The sequence below is a fragment of the Pollicipes pollicipes genome, unplaced genomic scaffold (assembly GCF_011947565.3).
Source record: "Pollicipes pollicipes isolate AB1234 unplaced genomic scaffold, Ppol_2.1 Scaffold_4740;HRSCAF=5597_pilon_pilon_pilon, whole genome shotgun sequence".
In the NCBI taxonomy this organism is placed as follows: domain Eukaryota; kingdom Metazoa; phylum Arthropoda; class Thecostraca; order Pollicipedomorpha; family Pollicipedidae; genus Pollicipes; species Pollicipes pollicipes.
In genome coordinates, this window is record NW_023596545.1 from 40,553,753 (window position 1) to 40,573,821 (window position 20,069).

The 20,069-nt window shown below is 51.2% G+C and overlaps 1 pseudogene across 1 annotated transcript; it reads right to left on the reverse strand.

Moving 5' to 3' along the window:
- Positions 1-14,984: 14,984 nt before the first annotated feature.
- On the reverse strand, positions 14,985-18,413 carry LOC119098545 (tubulin alpha chain-like; annotated as a pseudogene). The gene is made up of 2 exons (XR_005094257.1): positions 18,259-18,413; positions 14,985-16,405 (listed from the first exon to the last, which is right to left on the reverse strand). The product of XR_005094257.1 is annotated as a tubulin alpha chain-like (transcript).
- Between the last annotated feature and the right edge of the window lie 1,656 nt (positions 18,414-20,069).

Below are 20,069 nucleotides of genomic sequence, written 5' to 3' on the forward strand. Positions count from 1 at the left end.
GGGATTGAAAGGTTGGTCGCAAGCCGCAGTAAGGAATCCGGCTCTCAGTTCTGGTCCCTTAAATATCAGTTGGAGGGCCGTCTGTAGCAATCGGGGGGCTCTGAAGAGATAGGGCCTTTATCCCAACCAGCAATTTCCGTCCGATCCCGACCGAGATATCCCGACCAGTTCCCGACAGCCCGTTTCCCAATGACTGTTTGGTTGGGGCAAGCTGTGCGATCAGCTTTGAAATTAGAACTTTTGTTAAAATTGTGGGATTGCAATTGAGACTGAGATTCACCCACCAGCTAAACTCATCTGAAAATTATGTCGGAGAATCCTTTGCCAAGATTTTGTGGTGCTGAAAATCCTAACCCCTTCCGAGCATCAATTTGAAAATTACACAAATGAAGCTTCGGCCTGGGCTACCTTTTTAACTTTTTGAACTACAAATTGATTCCATCAAACGTCTTAAAATACTACCCAGCCAGCATGTCCAACTGGTACCCATAACGTCCAAGTCGTCGAAATTCAATATAATGTAACTCCAACATCTACGATTATGCCCAAATACACGGCGGTAGGAGCATTCAGCACACTAACTATGATGGTGCATATTTTTCCATTACATTAAACACTGACATCTAGACATCGAATTTCACTGTTAATAACCCAGACCCTACAATCTTTTGCAAACTCAATACAGTCGTACTATTCAACGTGCTAGCTGCCATAGTGCACCTTGGTTTCCGTCGCATGAAAATTTACTGCCTCCAAAACGTGATTAAATTTAAATATCACTTGAGTCGGATCACTAAGATTTTGCTCAAATGCGTAACACTAGCATTGTTCCACATACAGATAACGATGCTCCACCTCATTCTCACTACATTTAAAAGATGAACTCCACAGGATATTAATGTTCAAGGTAGTTGAATACTGATCACTAACTTATGTTAGTGTATTGCTAGAAAATGTATTAGAATATCTAGCAATATATATTGCTAGAATGAACAAAATCAGCAGCCATTTGGTGGCATTGAAGTCGCCTAGAAGGAAGCCAATAAATATTTGTGCTCTTTATGACGCATTGCACTTTAGTTATCTTGGTTTTTGTAATTTATCGCATTTAAGGGTATATTGTAAGATTTTTTTATATATTTGACCCCAGGTGATAATCATGGCTGTTCCAAATTTCGTCGGTGACAGAAAAAAACAAGTTTCGCCACTGCGATTTACATCCCGGTGAGAATAACTTGTTCACTGAAGAGCCTGCGCTACTTGTTTACCTTGAAGTTGGTTGATAACCGTCTCCCCTTCCATATTTTCAAACTATAGGCAACTGAAAGAATGCAGAACAAAAAAGAAAGCACAAGTCCAACTAAGGCCAAAGAGGCATTCGACTGGCCGAATTACAGACGCACGGGAAAAATAATATAACTGGGACGAGCGCTTCCAGTTGTTTTAACATACATAGTGTCTATTCTGGTGTGCAGTTGGCTACGTGCTGTCCAGTACGGTATATAAATCGGCTAATGCAGCATTGTCTACGCTGAACTTTGGAAGATTCGAGCAAGCGACTGAAAATAAAGTATGTGTAGTTACTCGGCAGCTACAAACGATTAGAACCGATACGCTAAAAAAATGTCACAAAAATACGTCTCAAATGCTCAAAACGAAAGCCTTTTAGAGCTTAACTATCACTCAATGCTTACAATATACAGCGATTTCTTCAAAATTGCACATCGTACAATAATCTCAATCCAGTATTTCTTTTTATAAAAAAGTAAACGATGTTGACCCACCATGAACATTTATTGCTAGCAACCTTACGTTGGGCTCCAGCTTTAATGACAGGATGGAAGCCAGTTCAATAAAAACCTGAATGCGCAGTCGTTTGTTATGAAGAGAAAAAATTACGCCACACTTCGTTATGCGTCAAGATCTATATTCTTGTTTCGAATCGCCAATCGCGTGGTCTAATATCCTCGATCACGTCGACTACGACAGAACCTCTACTCACTTGCCGCTAAAAGCAGTGAACGGCAATGGGCCGTGTTTCTTCGGCCGCAACTGGCTCAGTGGTATGAAGCTTGTTTGGCCCGCAATGTGTCGCACACCGCCTCAGTGTCGTGTCCAGCCTATGGTTAACAAGTTTCCTTAGCGCTAGGACGACGTCACTCTCGAGGGTGTGACGTCACTCCTGGGGGGGGGGGGGGGCGAGCTGCATGCCCTCAATCGGCTCTCCCCTGGGCGCCGTGGCGCTGGTGTCGGACCCATGTGCGCCGATTATCACCTATGTGAAATATTGCCCTGTCGCTTCACGGGACGAATCAAGATAATGAAGACCACCGCAAGGAGAGATTCGTTCCGAACGTTCTGAACGACGGATATATTTCTACCCAGTGCAGTCACCCTTCCCCTCAGCAGTTCCGTCAGTTTTGTCGAGCAGTTCGGCCGTGGCGTCGCGACCAAACTCGTACCGACGGATGTCTGCTTGACACTGCTGATAGCGGCCGGCCGGTGCTGCAGCCACGCTCAGCGGGTAACCGCCAGCGTTACAGTGGGCCGACGTTGGGGTGCCGTGCAAGAGGCGTGACGGTCTCCTGTCGGAGAGCTCGGTGCCGTCATGGACATGGGAGAGCATTTGGATTTATTAGTGAACCTGCTGAACCGTAAGTGTGGTGATCTCGTCGACATGGTGATTGACTGCGTCCTGTCTGTGAAACCACAGCTGAGCGCGGCGGACGTGTTCGCGTGCAGCGTAGTTGACGAGCAGCAGCGGCTGTTGGTGAGTCTGCGATCGGTCCCCCTGCTGAACGTGCTGCAGAAGGAGCGTGCCACGTGCCGGTGCTCGCCGCTCGGTCACCTCACCATACAGAGCGCCACCATGTCCGGAAGCATGATGGAAGGGATCTACGACATTGGAGGAAACCCAGAACTGAATAGTTCGGACATGGACATCATGCATTGTCTCGGTGAGGTTAGCTTTGTGACTGGAGCCACGGCCACCCGCCAGCCAGGCTCGGTGGGACGAACATCTTCAGACTCACCGTCGGCAATCAGTGACTCGGAAGTTCCACAGTTGGTGATAGTTCCGACTGAGAACCCTGCTTTTGTAACGCTGCTGCAGACTCCAAGGAGAGACTGCCCCCACTCGGAGCCCCTACCATTCTCAGCTGAGAGTGTCCGCCAGCTTATGCGCGACTTTTTGCTCGTGACATACCCCCAACATAAAACATTGGAAGCTAGCGGACCAGCAACAGCCTTCCCCATGGGAGAGTATGATCTTGTGGCAGGTCATGACTACGTACCCTGTTTGCATGTTCACTGGTGGCCGGATGACGAGTTCCTTCTACGTGACCGCCAGTGGGACTGGCCACCGGAAGCGGTACGAAACGACATCTGCAGATTTGGGGTTCACATCGTGCCAACTGGCTGTAAAGGCAGCGCCACAGAGCGATGCGAGTGGCGGCTATCATTCTCTCGCGCGGAGGTGGTAGCCGTTTGGCACATGAATAAGGTGCAGACACTGGCGATGCGCGCTCTCAAGGTTTGCAAACAGCGTCTGAAGTCTGCCGGAAGAGCCGTCAACATCAAGTCCTATTTCTTCAAGACGGGGCTGCTCTGGCTATGTCAAAACAAGCCAAGCAAACAGTGGCAGAGTGTAACTCGAGCCGCTCTTGACATATTGGACTTCTTGGATGATGCCTTGGGCATCCGTCGTCTGCCATGTTTCTTCTCAGCCAGGATCAACCTGCTAAAGCCCCTATCTGCGGAAGAGCTGAATGCAATGGCACATTCCATCAGCCTCATGAAGCACAGTGTAAAATCTCTGTTGTTACGCGACTGCGCCCACGTCCGTCTGACGTTGCTGCAGCCCGTCCTGAAGGTTCCTGGGGAGCCGGCGTCGAAGAACCAGCTCCGAACCGGTCTGGCCCGCGCGCTGGTGCTGAATGCCGTGGCATCAGGCATTCTTCGCCGGCCCACTGCACCAGTTAACGTAATACTCATCGAAGGGCTCCATCCCGACAATGTTGCGAGTGACCATGAAAACAGAGCTGGAGAGAATGAACCACTATTTGCTTGGCAGCACCAACCAGCAGCAGTTTCTGTTCCAGGCCATGACCATGGCACCGGACGCCCTGATCTGTCAGATGCCCCTGGTACCTCTCGGTGGGAATATGTTCACATTGGACGCAGCACCCCTGATGACACTTCTCGATACCAAAGACGTGGAGAAGCTGTTACGCGATCCGGCCGCTGTGAGTGCTTGGTGCAGGAGCCAGCACGAGCTGCCGGCGGCCCAGCGGCCGGCCGGCCTCCCGGCTGACCTGGACACTCCTCGAGGCTTGGCTGACCTCCTTCTTAACGCGCCACTGCTGGTGCGCGCCCTCGGCGAGACCGTTCCCGACTGGCTGAAGATAGTCCGGGAATCGGAGGATCAGTATATGAAAGAGAGGGCAGACCCCCATCCAGGTACCGAAATACCGTCGTACGACGACATCTGCAAATACTGCGTTGTGAAGGCCGACAGCGACCTGCAGTCCATTCTCCAGATGACTCTTGGGCTTGACTCTCCGACAGCGTGCCGCATGTCGACGGACTGGAGGAAATCCATACAGGAGCAGCTATCTGACCCCGACCTCAGGCACCGGTGCGACAGAATCCGCATGTCCGTCCTTGACCCCTGGCACCTGCGGCAGTATGCGCACCGAGGCGACATCTGAGGCGGCAGCTGCGTGGACGTCAGTCACGTCCGGCCGTGGACGCAGCGTGCCTGTCGTCGGGGGCATCGGAAGACATCAGTGTCACTGTAATGGCAGATCAAGCAAAACATTTGCCAATGGGTGGGTAGCTTTTTATGTTTCCATTGCATTATATGCCGTAGCATTGTCTGATCAAGGCTCAAGGATGGATATAGATTGTTCGGAGAGCTTCTGTTGAATAAAATGAGCTAGTTGAAATGTCATCTTTTTCATCTTTTCCATTGCGTATATTATTTGTGCGCAGTGTCAAATGCAGTGCGGTAGCAATATCGACTAGAGCGCAACGGAACGCGTTTTAGGAGAGTTCTCAGTATATCTTGTGGCATTATACACGTGAACAGGGCCGCCTGAAACAGAGTTTTGGCATTGCGACTTTTTTGGAAACTTTGACCTTCGTATCGGTCTCGCCGGAGGCCTATATTGAAACCAACGCACGGTAATGGTGCTATTTCCATGACGAACATATATTGAGTGATGACACTCCTATCAAAGATAGGCACCACAACTAACATGACCTATTTCCTTGTTAGGCATTATTTGTTGTTGCAGGGCGTTCTTTCGGTTATTAGTTTTCTGTCCGATCTACACAAATGAAACACAAGACAACGGGGGCGTCAACCCAAATAGCACCATCGTAATGGAAATGTAAGTTCATTCCCACTCAACAGAGACTTCGAAATCATATGATAGGTGAGCATCAGTTGGCAAGCAGCCAACAGTCAACGGGTGTCTGACTCGCTGAGGGCAGTGTATTTGATATGAGAGGATAGAAATAAATATGATAGCTTATCATTTCGAATTGGCGCAGTCTTTCACTATACGGAAAAATGTGGCCACCAGAGCTCAAAATGACATGAGAAACCACGCCATGATTTAAAAATAAACCTTTTACGAATAGCATGGCGTAGCCGCGCCAAATTTCGTGTAGTTTTGGGTAATTGAATAGCCAATCCTTCACTACACAAATAAGATGTACTCCTAATGTCACTGACCTGCGAAAGGTCAAAGCCAGGTCATGACTGTCAGGGAAGGTAATTGCCAGGTCATCGTTCAATGTAGTGCGATAACGGAGTTTAAGTGCGTCGTTCAACGTTGGGGTGGTTGCTTAGGCAATGAGACAGAGCAAATTAATGCTGCGACTAGTTCTGTTGACTTCGGGGCACGTATAAAAGTGATATCTAGGTAAAAACCAAACGGATTTATCGGTGGAAAATTTCCTTTAGCAGGCAGTTTTTTCGCCGATTCCTAATTCCTGGACCACAGCGAGGTCAAAAGATTTGTTCAAGCTCATTAGGGTTGGGGGTACATCTTATCTAAAACGACCTCGATGAATCTCTGGCCTTGGGAAGCATGCGGTTCGGACAAGAGCGCCTATCATAAATTTTAGTAGCAAAATCATCTCGAAGGCTTTTGTTCATTTTTATTTTCTAAAATGAAATAAGGCCACTAACGTCATTTAAACGCCAGTGACTTTTACGTATAGCAGGTATCTGGGTGCACTAGTTGTGTGAAGAGGCCTGTAGGTACCGCGGAGGGCGTCGACCTTGTTTGTGCTTACTTAACACTAAGGTGACAACCTAGGTACCTTAGATGTGACACAAGTGACTTGCCATGAATATTTATCTACTCGCTTATTTGGTGTCTCTAGATCTCTTAGTTCTTATATCGCAATGGGGTCAACTCTGTTCCCATCCCCCACCCGGGCACATCGCATTCAGCCGGCAACTCGGGCGTGTTTTAACCAGTGATGTACGTGACGAGGTCTTTAATGTACCTTAGCGGCGTGTTAAATGTTTGATTTGAGCGCATTGCGTCTCAGTGGAAGTTGCCATGATGTGGTGTGAGCACATCACGTCCGATGTGAGCGCATCGCGTCTCACGTAGACTACCGATAAACATGGATGTGAAGCGTAGTCTCAGATAGGTATCTACATTTTGGAGATGGGAAGTCTCTCTCCCTCTTTCTCTTTCTTTCTTTCTCTCTCTCTTCTCTCTCTCTCTCTCTCTCTCTCTTCTCTCTCTCTCTCTCTCTCTCTCTCTCTCTCTCTCTCTCTCTCTCTCTCTCTCTCTCTCTCTCCTCTATCTCTCTCTCCTCTATTTTCTCTCTCTTTCCATCTTTCTCGCTCTCTCGCTCTCCCGCTCTCTCGCTTTCCCGCTCTCTCGCTCTCTCACACTCTATTGCTCTCTCTCGTCTTGGCACTTGCTGCCTCTACGTGTCGCTTGCGCCGCTGGGCCCGCGCGGTGCCTCCAAGCCCGGATATGTGTGTCCGGCCTCGGTTTAGACGTCGGTCAGTCGTAACAGGAAGTGGCCGCTGGCCAGATCCAGGCAGATCTGGTCCAGATGGAGGCGAGCTAGAGGGCGGGACCGCTCGTGGTGGGTCGGTGTTGGTACCGTGTGACTATTTGTATTTAGTCGGTTGAGATCTGGTTGTTTCGTAGGGCACCTTGCTATTCACCCACTCCTCGACATTTTTGTGTTTATACATCCTCTGAGATTTGGCCTTTCATCAAGATCTTTAGAGGTCTTCATTGAAAAGGTCCCATATGAACCATCCCGCGTGAACCCCCACATGAAACTCATCCCGTGCTGCTCTCCTTTGCTATGTGCTCATTTGTACCTGATGAGAAAAAATCCAACGGGGGAGCACAAAATAGCCAGCCTAACGCACCTGTGCCAAATATGTTAGCATATGGGCTGCCCATCTGGGTCCCAGGTGGAGCCCAAATACCAGCCCACCTGCAGCCTACATGGACGTGAGCCCAGCTAGCCCATGCTCAGCCCATATGGACCCCATTCCAGCCAGCTGTCCCATGTAAAATAATTGTATACAATATGATAAAAACTCGAAGCAACTAAAACAATTCATGTGCAGATAGTTGTGAATGCGGCAACTTTATTGGGTATTTAAGCTGTGGGCGGCTCATTTGAGTCTAACATGGAGCCCAAAGGCCTGCAACCTGCAACCCATATTGACGTGAGCCCAACTTACCCACATACATCCCACATGAGCCCCAGCCCGTGCCGCTCTCCTTTGCTATGCATTCATTTGTACATGATAGAAAAATCCAACATGGGAGCGCAAAGTAGCAGGCCTAATATACCTGTGCCGAGCATGTTAGCGTATGGACAGCCCATCTGGGTCCCAGATGGAGTCAAAATACCAGCTCACCTGCATCCTACATGGACTTGAGCCCAGCTAGCCCGTGCTCAGCCCATATGGACCCCATTTGAGGCAGCAGTCTCATGTTTTAGAAGAATTGCACACGATGTGGTAAAACCCAGATAATGAAAACAATTGGTATACACGTTAGTACTGTGTGCGTGGTAACTATCGCGCACGTGGCGTGTGGATAGCCCATTTGGGTCCCATATTAAGCCTAGATACCATCCCACATGCAGCCCACGTTAACATGAGCCCAGGTTGCCCACATATGACGCATATGGACCCCACCAATACAAGCATTTCTTCCTTGTGAGTTATTTCTTCTTGATGCGATAAATTCCGACGGAATAGTACAATGAACGAACAGTTCTGGTACATGCGAATGAGATAGAACAACGAGAAGATGACGCGTTGGCGTCACCCCGGCATCACCCGAATGTCACACTTCGTACGGTGCACAAACTTGCCACTCTCTGTAAGCGACATAAAGAACATGACCGCTTCGTGTCCTGTGTGTGCAGAGATGAAATCACAGTTCCGTGTATCTCTCCAAGGACGCTTATTAAAGCGACTCACCCTTTCGAAACAATGAACATCGATTTCAAAGGGCCGCTGTCCGCTTCATTTCGAAATCGATGCATGCTCGTTATTGCAGACTAGTTTTCAAGGTTTCCGTTCGCTTTTCTGTGCGCCGATCTGACTTCTACCGCTGTTATTGGCTGCTCGTGCCGCCTCTTCGCCATATTCGGCATGCCTGCCTACGTGCATTCCGAGCGTGGCTCGACCTCCATGACGGCGTAACCCAGTCAGTTTCTCCGTGGCCGCGGAATAGCGTGCAGCCGCACAGCTTCTAATCCCCGAGGGAACGGCCAAATAGAGCTACACAACGGCACCATCTGGGGGGCCGTATCTCTGGCGCTGCGATCGCGCGGTCAGAAAACTTCGCAGTGGGAAGAGGTCCTCCCGGATGCTCTCCATTCCAGCCGTGGCCTTTTGTGTACCGCCACCAATGTAACGCCGTACGAACGTCTTTTGTGTCCCGCCACCAATGTAGCGCCGTACGAACGTCTTTTGTGCACCGCCGCCAATGTAGCGCCGTACGAACGTATTTTGTGTGCCGCCACCAATGCTCCGCCGTACGAACGTCTTTTCAGTATCAGCGTCGCTCGACCAGTGGTTATTCCGCGCTGGCATGGCTAGCCCCCCAGGGCAGAGTTCTCATAACAAGGCACGTGCATAGCAGTACGTACGAACCTCTTGTTGATGAGGTCGAGTTGTTGGAGGCAAACCCTGAGTGCGCCCACATTCGTCCAACTGACGGTCGTGACGCCACTGGCTCGCTCTGGCGTTCAGCCTCTCCAGTTAGTCCCCACTGCGCTGCATGTTCCGCCTGCTGATGCCCCATCTGTGTCCGACCACATGATAGAGGTGCCGTCTGCACTACCCCCATGCCCGCTACCAGTGCCATCAGATATAGACACAGCTGTTTTAAAGAACGAAGCGTTTTCGTCCCAGTCTATTTCGGCGAGTCAATTGCGACGCTCCTCTCGTAAAACAAGCGTGCCTGAGCGTTTCCGGGACTATGTCATGTAAATAATCATTGCGCGACGACGAACGTGTATAGTGTGTGTAACACTCGAGTGGCTGCATAACGCACACTGTTACGACCTTCCACCGCTAATCGCGATGCAGGGTCAAAGCGCAAGTGGGGGTGTCCGAGCATTTTCTATTGTTTGATGTGAACTAGTAGGCGGATGAGAATGTGGTGATTTCGTGATAGGGTTTCTGGCATTCATCGTTCGAACTTGCTTCCAGACGCCTTCTATCAAGTCAGGCTCAACTGAGCTAAATAACCTTGGTTAAGGGCATTTTCATACCTCTACCACACAACCGCTCTCCTATTCCTGCGAAAATGAACTAGGAGTGAGAAAAGAAACTCCTATGATCTCCAGCTGTATCTTTTTTATGAAACGAACAATATATTTTGCATCATCAGCCTCCGCTAACCACCCGACGCAGGAGGCTCTGCTGCTCCGATTTGCGGCGCACAGGGGCGTATTCGCTTCAACAACACTATGAGCCCGGAATTCTTTACTTGCAAACTGGTGAGTTGCGTATACGCATCCCATCGGTTTGGCTGGCCATTCGTATAGGACTGGCCAGTCTTTCGTGGTGTGTGTTAAGTAATATGACGTCACGCCCACTCCCCATCAACTCAATCAGTTGAGCATGTACCACCAGCTCAGCCCTAGGCAAACCGGTGCGGGGTTACCTCATGGTCGTGATCCATGATTCATCGTTATGGTTCTGTAGTAGACATTTGCGCCAGGCGCTTTCCGTAGGTAACGACGTTAGAAACTGATATAGTGATGAAAACGTAGAAGTAAAACGATGATGAGTACGCACCCATAGCACCATTTCGTTACGAAAAGGCTGGCATATTGCAGCTGATGTAATGCTCTGAGTGGCGAGATGAATACAGTTTAACGTATGTGCACCACCATCAGGCTACTGTGCTTTTCCAGCACGTACATTCTTTTCTCCGAATTTCATAACGCCTAATATTCAGGAGAGACGTTAACTTTCGGATTGGTCGTTCGATTCAACACTGGAGCACATTGATAGAAATGTGGGGACCCACTACACGCCCTTGTAGCCTGCAGTGATACGATGTGGATGCGGTCACAGCCGGGCGACGCGGCGCGGCGCTCTCGGCCGGCCCCGCGCGCCACACAGTCCCCCGCCGGCCAGCCTCGCGCGCCACGCAGCCCCCTGTCGGCCAGCCCCGTGCGCCACACAGCCCGCTGTCGGCCGGCCCCGTGCGCCACACAGTCCCCTGCCGGCTGGCCCGTGCGCCACGCAACCCCATGCCGGCCAGCCCCGTGCGCCACACAGCCCCCCTGCCGGCCGGTCTCGTGGCGCCACGCAACCCCTTGCCGGCCGGCCCCGTGCGCCACACAGCCCCTTGCCGGCTGGCCCCGTGCGCCGCGCAACCCCTTGCCGTGGGCCCCGTGTGTCACGCAGCCCCTTGCCGGCTGGCCCCGTGCGTCACGCAGCCCCTTGTCGGCTGGCCCCGTGCGCCACGCAGCCCCTTGTCGGCTGGCCCCGTGTGTCACGCAGCCCCTTGTCGGCTGGCCCCGTGTGTCACGCAGCCCCTTGTCGGCTGGCCCCGTGTGTCACGCAGCCCCTTGTCGGCTGGCCCCGTGCGTCACGCAGCCCCTTGTCGGCTGGCCCCGTGTGTCACGCAGCCCCTTGCCGGCTGGCCCGTGCGTCACGCAGCCCCTTGTCGGCTGGCCCCGTGCGCCACGCAGCCCCTTGTCGGCTGGCCCCGTGCGTCACGCAGCCCCTTGTCGGCTGGCCCCGTGCGCCACGCAGCCCCTTGTCGGCTGGCCCCGTGTGTGACGCAGCCCTTTGCCGGCCGGCCAGGCGCGTGCAGAAGCTGTCGGCAGTGGTCCGCCATATTCATAATCCTATTATTTTTTATTTCATTTACTCCATATTCAAAGGGGTTCCACGACATAAGTGCTATAAGAAAAAAAAACTCCTATCGACAGGACAGCTACGACATTACTTCTGCTGCCAAGACACATAAACGACAGTAGTGTTACACGATACTGCAAACATTTTACTCGTCACTACTTCTATTGCAAACACATTACAGTCGTCATTTATACACGGCAATATTTTAATGCAAAGATTTATGCGCGACATTAGTGCTACAGCAAAGGCCTGTGGTCAAATATTTGCCGCGGAAGTAAGGCCTGATGTACGTTTTTGCAGCATAAGCTTTTTGTGCACTACACATGCCGTGTATGAATTTTTGCAGTAGAAGTTATGAACATAAGTGAAGACTGTATAAGCTTTTATTAAAAAGCGATGAAGTAATGGCAAGTATAAGTTTTTTGCAGCACACGTTTTGTCGTTAGCACTCATATCCACGAGTTTTTGCAGAGAAAGTCATGTTGCGTATAAATAAAGACTACATATATTTTTGCGCAAAATGCATTGCCGTGTCCACATTTCTCAGAATGAATCGTGCCGTGTAGCGCTCTTCGTGAATAAGCCTTTGCACTAGCAGTGCTGTCGCGTTTAAGTAAAGTCTTTAGAAATGTCTGCAGTAGAGGTAGTGCCACGGAAAACTGTCGCCGCAGCACTCCTATCGGCAGGAGTTAATGCCGCAGCACTCCTATCGGTACGAGTTTGTGCCGTAACACTAACGTCGTGACATCCATCCAGATCACCTTTGAGCGTGAAGAGACTAATGTTGTAACACAATTTGAAGTGTGAAACTGGCTGGTGAATGAGAACGGGTAATTCAAAGGGTGTTCCGAATGTTCCGAATATTCACCCAATGTTCAAAGAATGAACGCGGCTTAATTCAAGGTTTCAAGACAGCTTAGTTCAAAAACGGTGTGCACGGATAGTTAATAATAAAATATCCCACCCAGCCAGCACAAGTCTGTCTGGGCGTGGACTCCCATGTTTCGATGGCCGCGAAGCCTCTCGACACGACCGGGGGACAGTTGCTGCGAATCAATACTGATCATCGATTTTGGAAGGCGCCGAGGGGCGGCCGGCACACGAAGAAATTAATCATACACAATCACCGTTTGTTTTCGATCTATACGGTCCCATCTGAGTACGCTTGTCTTGAGCCTGAAAGGGGCGCTGCGGTCTGGCGGTGCAGGGGCCGGCCGCGGCGGCGGCCGCAGTCTCCAACGGACAGACGCGCGCAGAAACATGTGGCGGCGGCCCGATGCTTCTGGGGCGCAGCGACCCGCGGCGTCCCGGAGCGGCACGTGACTGGCCGCGCCTGCGTTCCGCAACAAACGGCACGTGAGGACGTGCACTCGGATTCGGCGGCGGCTGGGCGCGGCGGTATGGCGGCGGTTGGTGCGTGAGAAAATTCATGCTACAGTCGACATAGGCGGATCTTGGGGGGGGGGGGCACGGGGCCATGTCCCCCCAAAAAACTGGAGTATATTTCCCCCCCCCTAAAAAACATTCCCAGAACTTCATACAATTTTCGTCTACTTACCGTCTGTTTTAACTGATGGTGCGGTATCAAACATTTTTTTCCGTTTCAGAAAAAAACTTCATGAAGAAAAGTTGGCAGCGATTTGAATATCCAAACAAAACGCATGCTGACGCGGCTCAGTCATACTCGGCGCAAACATCGTGTTTGACAGGCACGTGGGTGATTGAATTGCTGACCGTTAGCATTGTACGAGGGCTGTTCAAGGACCAGAAAATGTTTTTAATCATCTCAGCCCTTGTTAACCCTCCCACTAAAGAACAAGACCTACCTACTTCTTGATCTGTGTACGGATCCCAATCTGTGCATTTGTATTGTTGTGTTTGGCCTGTTGGCGACGAACGGTTGCCCCCCCCCCCCCCCCGAAAAAAACAACTCCAGGCTAGATCTGCCCCTGACGGTCGATGAAAAGCATTAGACGCAAACGACAGAACTATGGGATTTGCCAGATCAACTGCCTTGAGGCCATCGTGCTGTGCTGCGTAGGTGCGGGGGCTAGCGGCACTCCTTCAGCGTGTTTGCATGCATCACCGAGATTCAAAGTTTGGCGAGAGCAACCGATGATGGCGTTGAGATCGTGGACTTGATTGCAAAACAGTATGCTCAGTGGAAAATGGCGCATGCATGCTTGAAGAATGTGACAGTCGTGGAACGTCACCTCTGACACACTTAATGGCAGCGTAGGAAAAGTGGCAGACGATAAAAGTGAGCAGGGATGAGGGGAGCCAAAACTCACTTACCGCGAAATGAAGCGGTTAATTTGGGAGATCCCTTCAAACATTATTCATTCGTGGGGCAAGATGAACCTCAAGGCCCAACCTGGCTGACGAACAGCGCTGACCAAGCTCAAGTTTGATTTCAAAAAAGTTCTCGAAATTGGTCTATTTTATCAAATCTTTTTAAGTTAACTTTTTAAGAAAATGGTGCTTTTCCCTGTCGGTTCGTTCCTTTTTTTAGACTGTACCAACAGTTAAACCACGTGTGCACTATTCCTAGGTCTCACTGTATAGTCCACGGGTCCAGAGGCTTCCATTACGCTGATGCATGTTGTTGCAATCTCTGTCTGACCTCCCGTTCTGACGCGGAGAAGAGGAATTTTCACAGCTTTGCCTGTTATGTTGGTTTTCCTGACACGCCAGATATCAAGTACGACATTGTGCAGGCAACTCAGCCGATTCGTAATAGATTATTAGCATGACTAGCACTTCTTATTTACCTAGCGGAAGCCCCCCATCGTGACGTCAAACCCGTTCCCACTGCATGTCTATACAATAAGCCTCATTTTTTCACTGATACTTTCCGGAGTGATATTGAACTATTGCAAAAATCGACCTTCGCGATGAATCGGAGGCTTACCAAGTTTAAAAATTAGCGTTCTTTTGCTGTGGAGAATGATTGCAGATACATAGTAGATAGTATGGCATATTTATCAATGATGTTGCATACAAGTTCAACATTCTTCATATAATCTTTTAGAACATTACATTTGCGTACCTCTTGACGTTTGCTATTAAAACGCTCCACGGCTGCGGCGTTATCGCCGCTTTGCCTGGTACACTTTCCTCATTACGTCATTCTCCAACGTCGTCACCGCCACAAAACGGCAGTGTAGAAGTCTCAAAACTTCATGCGACCGGAGCACGATGCAACATATATGGAGTTTTGTTCAGAACAGAGATGGTGACGCGCAAAATTGCGCGTCTATTGGTGCAGTTGGTGTAGATAACTCATGACCAATAATCCCAAGGTTATCGCAAGCGCTCAGACAACCGTTCACACACCGCCCCCTTGCTTTCGTGGGCCACCCACTTGTCAGCCATCCACACCATGTTAAACGTTTGATGTAACTGAGTTTTGAGTTTGAGACGCTTCGCCAAATTACCTCATGTACTGAGAGCTGCCAACCCATGTGCGATGTGGGTACCGATCATGAAAACCGATGATACCGAAGTACTGATGTTGTGCATGATAAAGTACCGCTGGTGATGATTCGGTGTAATTATCGCGGTCCCCGGAAACCGGAGCTGTTCTAACATATGCTCAAACGAGGGATTTTATTATTTCTTGAAAGGAATGTGCAAGGCCGTGACTGTGGTCACAGAGGTCACGTTTAGTACTCCTCGCCCTCATCTTCCGCATCGGCAGAGTCGATGCCGACCTCGTCATAGTCCTTCTCCAGGGCGGCCAGATCCTCGCGCGCCTCGGAGAACTCGCCCTCCTCCATGCCCTCGCCCACGTACCAGTGAACGAAGGCGCGCTTGGCGTACATCAGGTCGAACTTGTGGTCGAGGCGCGCCCAGGCTTCGGCAATGGCGGTGGTGTTGGAGAGCATGCAGACGGCGCGCTGCACCTTGGCCAGGTCGCCGCCGGGCACCACCGTCGGCGGCTGGTAGTTGATGCCCACCTTGAAGCCAGTCGGGCACCAGTCGACGAACTGGATGCTGCGCTTGGTCTTGATGGCAGCGATGGCGGCGTTGACGTCCTTGGGCACGACGTCGCCACGGTACAGCATGCAGCAGGCCATGTACTTGCCATGGCGCGGGGTCGCACTTGACCATCTGGTTGGCCGGCTCAAAGCAGGCGTTGGTGATCTCGCTCACAGACAGCTGCTCGTGGGAGGCCTTCTCGGCCGAGATGACCGGTGCATATGTCACCAACGGGAAGTGGATGCGCGGGTACGGCACCAGGTTGGTCTGGAACTCTGTCAGGTCGACGTTGAGGGCGCCGTCAAAGCGGAGCGAGGCAGTGATGGAGGAGACAATCTGGCCAATCAGCCGGTTCAGGTTCGTGTAAGAGGGGCGCTCGATGTCCAGGTTGCGGCGGCAGATGTCGTAGATGGCCTCGTTGTCGACCATGAAGGCGCAGTCCGAGTGCTCCAGCGTGGTGTGCGTGGTCAGGATGGAGTTGTAGGGCTCGACCACGGCCGTGGCCACCTGCGGCGCCGGGTAGATGGCGAACTCGAGCTTCGACTTCTTGCCGTAGTCGGCGCTGAGCCGCTCCATCAGCAGAGAGGTGAAGCCGGAGCCGGTGCCGCCGCCGAATGAGTGGAAGACCAGGAAGCCCTGCAGGCCGGTGCACTGGTCGGCCAGTTTGCGGACGCGGTCCAGCACCAGGTCCACCACCTCCTTGCCGATAGTGTAGTGGCCGCGCGCATAGTTGTTGGCCGCGTCCTCCTTGCCCGAGATAATCTGCTCCGGGTGGAACAGACGTCGGTAGATGCCCGTGCGGATCTCGTCCACGACGCTCGGCTCAAGGTCGACGAACACGGCGCGCGGCACGTGTTTGCCGGCCCCCGTCTCCAAGAAGAAGGTGGAGAAGCTGTCGTCCGACGCGCCAAGCGACTTGTCCGAAGGGATCTGACCATCCGGGCCGATACCATGCTCCAGGCAGTAGAGCTCCCAGCAGGCGTTGCCCATCTGGCAACCGGCCTGGCCGATGTGGATGGAGATGCATTCGCGCTGAAATAGACGAAAGCCACGTATGCGACTGAGGATCAAGAGGGTACTGCCACATAGCCAGCTAAGCGTTAAAGGCAACTTAACCACATGCGATTAACGGAAATAGTCTACTTGAAACAGTTTATTCGCTGATGTTGGCATTCCCGTCCCTGATCAGGCGCCATTTATTTGGGAAAAGTGTGATTAGCACAAGACGATTGAATTGGGATGCTGATAAATGCATCAGGATGCCAGGCTGCCAGGCCTGATGCACACAAGCACGTACAGAAAATTGCCAACCACCGGAACCAAAACTGAAGTTAAAACAACCGCGGACCAACACCAACTTATTCGAACACGGATTCAAACTCGCTAAAAAACTCTTCATGTGCTAATTCCGATGCGGGGCAATGTGAAAAAAAACGCAAGTTGTGCATGGATATGCGAGGGACATCATTCAAGTTGATAAGACTAGTAATAACCTTATCCCTCGGATAAAACCGGGAGAATGGAAATATAGATGCGTTGATATTTCGGCAACACGCCTTATCAAAACGAACGACAGAAGTAAATTCAAAATTATCTGATATTGATTTCATGACTGTCAAATAACTATTTCGCTATAACAATACTTACATAATAACTAATGTAATATAACTTTAACTCAACTACTAATTAATTCACTGGTGTACTGGCCGCGGCATGTTGCCAAAGTATCAACGCATTTATACCTCCTTTCTCCTGGTTTTTCGTCAGGTAATAGGGCTGTAACTACTGTCTTATCTATGCGAATGCAAAAAACGTCAATTTCTTTCAAAGAACGCATCACAGACCTCTCGTACACGCGACATCAAATATTATGTTATGCCGGCAGTTGCGTTGTTCAGTTTTCTTTTCTTTTCATTCCACGTCGGGCCCTCTTTACTTACACCATCTTGACGGCGCACCTGACTTATACGAGTGCTTTAATTTTAATAATTTGGGGAAATAATACTAGAACGTTTTAGTAGGGCCAATCCCCAAAACATGCATGACAAACGCCTCAATCGTCCACAAACACAGTGGCACATTTCGCAACGCGCCAGTTCCCTCCCCGCCACACCGTCCCCAAGCTGCCGGTCTGATGCCGCAAGAACAATGGGGCCGGCCTGGGCACGGCGTCCGCTCAGCCTGCAGGTGGCGTTCCAGCGTGGGCCGGTTGCCGCGGCGGCGCGGCCGGCACAGCGGTCCGCCCATGCCCGCGTCGGACGCGCGCCATCTTGGAACCGGGCCGGCAGCGCCCCGCCGGTGACCGCCCGGTTCTGACCCTACTGAACCGACGCCTGCAGCCGGCTGCAGGCGTCGGCTATCACCGGAAAGACATTCTCCAGCAGAGTCCAAATGAAACGCAGCGAGAGGCGCGGCTGCGTAACGATTGCCATAGAACCACGTGGCCCCGGCGGTTGACAGTGAACCGACAAAAGTACGGCAGGCCTTGGATGGACACAAGTACCACCAGACACATTCCCGGCCTGCTCTTCAATGTTTCCCTCGCTTGATGCCAACACATGAATCACGGAATGTGTAATTTGGGGCATGCATCCGTTCCTGACCGTACAGCCATGGCATTACGAACCAGTCATCCATTGCCGGGATTACACCAGCAAATCACGTGACACCGACTCAACTTTTGCCGCCTGAAAATACAAAATTTGACCCGGGATGAGTGACGCAAAGGTTGCACCCGAGCGATAAACACACATTCGTCGTGATTCGCCAGTTTGCGAGTGTTTGGGTGCGCCGGCTGGCCTCTCCAATTCCCACCGCTTATTCCAACACTTTTCGTACAATTCTGAGCAGTTTGATTAACAGCAAAAAAGTAGACAAGTTCTCACCATGGTGATGTCTGAAGAATCCGCTGACACGCGACGCGGATCACAGAGAGCTTAGGTGAACCCAGCGGCGCTACGACGCTTCGCCGACCCAACCTCCCTGCAGTGCGCGCTAACGCCGCGTTCCACGCGCCCCGGTCTTGCCGCGCGCCGCCGCCGGCCGCTGCTCTCCTATTGGCTGTCGCGGGAGGGAGGGGTTCGGTGGCCGACCACGGACCCACCGCTCGTGAATTGCTGACCGGCATGCGCAGAAATCGCCGGACGCGGGGGGGGAGTGGAGGAAAGAATCGATGAACTTGGCTTAGCTGGTGGGAAGGGTCGATTGGTTGGTATGCTGTAAGCCTTGGGTCCGGGGAAGTCGTAGAATGGACAATACCAAATTCTGCATGAGGCGCGTGGCACATGCCAAGCGAAACGTGAAAATAGCGAAGACTTTCGTCGATAGCATAAATATGGGAACGCAGAGCCGTTGTCATTCCGGCGTGTGTACACCGTGTGACGCCAACACGCATTGAAACGGGTACAGGTTGATGTAATGAATAATAAATTCACGATAAGGTAAAGCCATTGGCGTACTCATGGACTATTACGCTCCGACTCGCCATAAGCCGTTTCCGGAATGAACCCTCCGCGAAGATGACGACAGGGAGCTCTGAGAAGTTCAGGCGATTAGGAGCAGGCTTAAGGACCTAATATAATGAATACTGGTCGGTTGGAGGCTGGCATGGGTAGTGAGCAGGGAACACTTAATTTCAAAGTGTACAAAGGCAGAGTGATTGAAAAGGTTAACAACATGTGTGTCCAATAGCCCATAATAGACCGTCCACCCCGCCCCCTCCCCCCGAGCAGCACCTCTTATACTCTTTCCAAGGCTCATACCCGCAACACGATCTGCGTGCGACTGGCCGGTGCCACCGTGACGCACCGCCCCGAGCCGTGATCGCTCCCCTCACTCAGACATGAGTCATCGCCCCACTCGCCTTCCATGCTGACACACTGACCCGGGGCATGGTCCACCGCTCACCGCTAGTTTTGCATTTGAATAAGCGACAAAGATTATGCTAGACAGTATGTTCATAAAACAAAGCATCGACCCGGGTCATTTTAGGTCAATGACCTTTTCTGACCTCTAAAAAGTCAATGGAAGATGTATAGTGCGGCTCCTGCTGTCAATAAATTCGAAATGAGCACCACAAACTATCCCATACAGCAAGCCCTAGAGTAATAAATCATGTTGGTTGTGACTTTGGTCTGACCCTCATACCTGACCTTAGGTCAACGTGGTTTGCTCATTCAATATTTGTAATGCCTAAGAAAGCATCTCAGAGATGTATGGCTTCGTCAAACACTCCTTTATTGTATCAGATTAGACGATTCCCTGAAAATTGCCTTCCCTGAAACCATTGCCTGAATTTGGCCTGCCATTGGTCAGCGACCTTGCAAGGCACATCTAATTTTGTATGCCAAACGATCCGCTATTCAATTGTCCACAGCTGTGCAAAATTTGGCAAGGCTACGCCGCACCGTTTGGAACCATTCTGAAAAAACCTTCGGTGTGGCAATTTGACCCCCCACCCGAGCGCGTGTTAAGTTCTCAAAGTCAGGGGCCTCTAGAAAAAAAGGAGCCATTTGGTATGAGATACACGCGACGACGAAGAATTCCAAGTTTTTTTTTAAGAGGGAGACGCGCTGCAAGCGTGGAGAACGCCAAGCGACGCTGGGAAGACGGACCGGAAAATACGGATCTCTCGAGTTTGTCACTTCACGGCGCCTTCAAGTGCTTCGCTGGTTCTTTATGTTTCCATCACGTCCAT